Raw genomic sequence first — 5,808 nt, 5'->3', positions numbered from 1 at the left:
TGAACCACTGTAATTCTATGTGTTCTTGTTTTCTTCTTTCTTGTGTTTTTACAGATTGTTTTCAAGCAGGTCGGATTTGGGAGTTACAAATCCTAACACAGAACACTTCAGAATCTTAAGACTTTTTCCTCTTCAACATATCTTATTGTCCTTCTCAGTTTTCCAACGTTTTCTTTCTTCATAATAATTGTTAAAAGATTCGATAGTTAAAGCCAATATTTGGTAGCAGAGTCTATCTGAAGAAAATGTCGCCGACAAGATCAACTAGAGATGCGACGACAATGAAGATTGAAAGAGAAGGGAACATGACACTCTCCTATCCGTTACTCACGAAGAGTAACTACTCGGTGTGGGCGTTGAAGATGTGGGTAAACTTACAAGTACAAGGAGTGTGGAAAGCGGTGATGCTCGATGGGGTCGACGAACGAAATGAAAGAATGACTCTTGCCGCCATCTATCAAGCGCTCCCTAAGGACGTCTTTCTCATGGTGGTCGAGAAGGATTATGCCAAGCTAGCGTGTTAGACGTTTAAGACAATGCATGTTGGAGTGGAGAGAGTCAAGGAGGCAAAAGTTCAAACGTTGAAGACACAATTAGAGGCGATTCACATGAAGAATGTGTAATCGGTGGATGATTTCCCCATGAAATTGTCACCAACCGTGACTGATATCCTCTCGTTGGAAGAGAAGGTGGAGGAGATATTCGTCATCAAGAAGTTCCTTAGAGCCGTAGAACAAACATACATGAAGATCATTACAGCGATCGAGAAATTTGGTGACCTCAAGAATATGACCGTTGAGGAGATCGTTGGTCGTCTCAAAGTCCACAAGGAGAGACTTTGCGGCTACGGAAACCAAGAGAAGGAGAACCTATTGCACATGCATGATGAATGGATGTCACGAATGAAGAAAAACAGAGAAGCCGATTTTTCTTCTGGATCGTCGAGTCGCAGCGGCAACGGTGGAGATAACCGAGGTCGTGGTAAAGGGAGAGGTGGTGGTCGAGGTGGTGGAGAAAACTCACCTCGATAAGAAGACATCAAGCCCCGCAATGACAAAAACATAGTGAAGTGCTACGCTTGTCAAAAGTACGAGCACTACGCGTTTCACTGCCCTAATAGAAAGTCTGAAGATGAGGCAAATCTCACTAGCTTCTATGACAATGAGTCATCATTAATGTTTGCTGAGGTAGTGACAAATGCTTTTCCCGAAGATGATGAGGCAAATCTCATTAGCTTCTATGAAGAGTAGCTAGTATTAATGTTTGATGAAGGATGATAAATGCTTTTCCCGAAGACAAGGAGACAGACCTTGAAGAGTTCGTGCAAGAATCATCCAAGGAGGAACTATAGGCGGTGTTGCTCAATGAAGAGAAAGTCATGGAGAAACTCATCGCAAGCGTCGATGAGTTTAATCACACCTATGTGTGGTACCTTTACGAGGAGCAAGAAACCATATGACGGGCCATCGAGAGAATCTCATTGAGCTCGACGAAAAAATTACCGGAAATGTGAACTTCAAAGACAAAAGCAAGGCATATAGGTTTCTTTATCTAGCTTTTGGGAAAATCTGTGTGAGTAAAGATACCGTGTTCAAACAGGAGAAAAAATGGGAGTGGTGCAACGACAACAATAAGCTCGTACTAAATTTCATGGAGTTTGGAATCCTACGAGATGTCTATGCGGATGCACCACTAGTAGAGATGGATCTTGACTAATTGTTGTTGTTCACCAACAACATATCACGAGGTAGTAGTCGAAGAGTCGTGGAATGAAGCCATGATGAAAGAGCTCGAGTCTATCACAAAGAACAAGACATAGGAGCTCACCGACTTACCACCCGGTCATAAGACCATCGGGTTAAAGTGGATTTTCAATTAGAAAAGAGACAGTGAAGAAAACATCCTCAAGCACAAAGAGATATTGGTGGCAAAAGGCTATGTGCAAAAGCAAAGTGTTGACTTTGAGGAGACATTTTTACTGGTAATAAAACTTGACACAGTCGGGCTAATTCTTGCCATTGTAGCTCACCGTGGATGAAAGATTCACCACTTGGATGTCAAATTAGCATTTCTTAATGGTGACATCGAAGAAGAAGTGTATGTCGCTCAACTTGAAGGATTCATCATCAAGAATAAAGAGCACAATGTGTACAAGTTATACAAGACTCTCTATGGACTACGTCAAACACCAAAGGCGTGGAACACTTGCCTCAACAAGAGAATGCTGAGTCTCGGCTTCGTGAAATGTTCTCAAGTGCAGGTTGTGTACACGAGAAACCATGTAGAAGAAGTACTCATTGTTGGCGTATACATCGATGACCATATCATGACATGATCAAGCATCAAAGGTGTTGATGAGTTCAAAGAATAGATGATGAAGGAGTTCGAGATGAGTGATCTCGGGCTACTCTCGTATTGTCTTGGTGTCGAGGTGGACCAGAAGAAATATATCATCGAGGTGAAGAAGAAATCTTATGTGAAGAAGGTGTTGAAACAATTTGCAATGGAGGATTGCAACTTGTGCAAGTATACAATGGAAGCAAAGTTGCATCTTGGAAAGGACATGGAAGGAAACTTAGTGGATCTGAAGGAGTATAGGCGTATCATCAGGTGTCTCAGGTACTTGATGCATACTCGACCCAATATCTCTTATGCAGTTGTGTTGAGTCAATTATAATGAACTTAAGAAATAAGTTTATTTAAATCAATATTGTTCTAATTATGAGCTAACATTATATTGATGATGTGAGAATTAATTAAAATAAAACTTAGTTATGCACAAGCAAAGCTGAAGAGCTTAACTTTATGTTTCAAACAAATAAGACTAAACTGTGAAACTGTCTTTGTGTAGGTACATCTCAAAGAAACGTAAGTAGACGTTTTGGTCGGTAGACAACGTCTAACCTCTTAAGACATGGTCTGAAGTAGGCACCTTTAGACGTCTTGCTACTTCAGACGGAGTCTGGAGTACACAGTTAGGCGTGGTCTAACTCCTTTAAACGTGGTCTAAATGGAAGCGCAGTTAGACGTGGAAGGGAAGCGTAGTTAGACACGTGTTAGGATCGGGGACGCCCTTGGAGGACCGGGGTGTTTCCGGTTTTAGGAAGGGTGGCCTCTTACAACACACACAACACTTTGGTGATAGTCCGGTTAGAGACTATAACCGTTCTCAGCACTACACAAACTGTCACAAACTCTTGAACCGGGTTCAAAGGCGGAAATGTCTGTTTTAGTCTGAAGCAATGTATGCGACTTAGATGATGTTTTAGAAGGAGTAGGTTTTAGATATGTGATTGGACCGGTTTGTGATGTAAGGAGTAGAATTGACTTTGGTTAGGTTAGGTGAACAAGCAATAAAATGAAGGAAATAACACGAGACAAGATTTTTTATGGATATTCGGAGCAAACCCTCCTACGTCACCCCTTCTTCTCAGGTTATGAGAAGGATCTCCACTAACTTTCAAAGTTACAACAATTACTATGTCGGTCGAGCCCAACTCGCTACTCGCCGGTTACACCAACTCACTCTTGATGTAATACAGTAACACAACACAAGTACACACAGAAAGCTTTCGGTTTATAACACACCGGTTTTGGATCGTAAGATTTTACCTCTCTAAGATTTTTGTAACTTATCGCTTGCTTTTGTATATGTTCGTATGTCTCAGATGCCATTAATGAGGTCGCTTCATCTTCCTTTTATAGTAGATGAGATCCCAACGGTCACATTCTTCTCTCACTGTGGGATTGGTTGATCCAGCATCACGCCGGTGCAGGAAGGTTATTTGCACGTTTCACCTTCCTCAACACTTGGCAAGCATGCAAGAATTCCTCAGGAAAATGTGACGTTGCCGGTTTGCAGATTCGGACACGTGTCAGGCATGCACCTTCCGGTTGTCAACATCGGATCAGTAAATCATCATTGCTTTCCTCGCATGCTTCCGATCGGATCTTATCTTCTTTTATCCCTTCGAGACAAGTCTATTTCGTCATCATATGTCATCTCTGCAGATTGTAGTGGCCGGTTTGTTTCGTACATTATATAGTCCGGCTGGAGTGTGAATTTTGTCTTTGCTAGCCGGTCTCTTGAGAGAGTATAAACATGTTTCTCTGATCTTGACTTGATCACTTGGAACTGGATTTCTTTGAATGTTTCAGCAACCGGTTCATGAGGCTCCAGCCGGTTTACACGATTTGATCTGTTCCTGCACATATAAGTTAACAATTGTTTAGTTTTTCTAGCCGGTTCCAAAAATTAAGTTTACTTAATTTTTCTAATCAATTTCTCCCTTTTTGATTATTTAGAATAAATATTCAAAACTTGTAATGTATGGCCGGTTTGAAAATTAACTTACTTAATTTTCTTATCAATTTCTCCCCTTTTGATTATTTAGAATAAATATTCAAAACTTGTAATGTATGGCCGGTTTGAAATTAACTTTCTTAATTTTTTTTTATCAATTTCTCCCTTTTTGATTATTTAGAATAAATATTCAAAACTTGTAATGTATGACCGGTTTGAAAAATCTGTTTTAGCAATATCTCCCTTTTTGATTGTTTTCTGTTTAAGAAAAATTTCAAAACATGTATGGATTTTTCAAAAGATATGTAGAAACTAATAAATTCAAAATATGATAAAACAACTGAGTTTTGAAACCAAATCAAACATAAATTGTTCTTAAGGAAAGAAAAAGGAAACTAAGGCTTGGATGGTCCCCCCTTTTCAATTTCTTTCTCATTTCGCCTTAGTTCTTCCTCTTCCCTTGCCTTCCATTCCCTGGCTCTTCTTGCAGCGTCAATTTGCAATCCGGCCCATACACTTGAGATGCCGGGAGTTCTTTTGCCGAATCCAAAACCGGTACAGATTGGTTTTGGTGGTCGAGACGGTTGAACAACAGTCGGTCTGGAGCTTGGAGTTGCGGTTGAACTTTCGATTGCCCTCTTTTTACGCCGGTTAAGTTCTTCGATGTCCTCTTCTTCTTCTTCATCAAGAGATTGCACGTCATCCCAACTGGTTCGATCACTCTTTGACTGTTTTGTTCTTCCCGCTTCATTACCTCTGCAACCGCTTTCCTCTTGTTTTTATTCCTTGTTTTCATAGCGTGCGAGGGTTGAGCCGGTATTTGTTCATGGATAGCTGCCTGTTCTTCCTCATTACACTTCTGGGCAAGCTCATGATCTTTGTCTTCAAGTTCCTTTCTTGACCGTTCCCTTTCCCTTTCTTCGTCTTGTAGTTTCTTTGCGGTTTCGGCGTCGGAATTGATTTGCTCTTGAGTTTTGCTCACTTGGAGTTTGGACAACTCCCCAATTTGAATAGCCATGGCCTGCAACATATCGACTAAGGGAGCGGTTGCGGTTTGAATGGATTCTGCGATCAAAGATTTGACAAAGGTTTGCACAGCTTCATCTATCATGGATCTGATTGAGGTTTGAACGGTGTTGGCCATTTCGGTTTGAACGGATCCCCGGATGGTATTCGACAAATTGGTTTCAGCTTTTGCAATCTTCTCGTCGGTTGCGGTGCTGTAGTTCCCAAGACACGACTCAAGTGTATTGATCACCAGTTTGAGGAGGATCTCGTCCCCGGTTTTCTGCTGTTCTGGATGTCTCCCCGGCAACAAAGAAGGGTTTGCTTTGATATAAGTCGGCATTGATTAATTGGTGTCTGCAGTTGTTTCTCCATTGTGCATTGAGTCGGTCAAGATTTTTAAGGATCTTTTCCCGTACAGGATGAAACCGTTCAGTCATTCTTACTTCAATAGGAGTTAGCGCTGCTCCTTTTGCTTCCTTCAATGCATCTTCTACTGC

Source organism: Impatiens glandulifera, chromosome 8 (genome assembly GCF_907164915.1).
Source record: "Impatiens glandulifera chromosome 8, dImpGla2.1, whole genome shotgun sequence".
Taxonomy (NCBI): Eukaryota; Viridiplantae; Streptophyta; class Magnoliopsida; order Ericales; family Balsaminaceae; genus Impatiens; species Impatiens glandulifera.
This window is presented reverse-complemented; position numbering follows the sequence as displayed.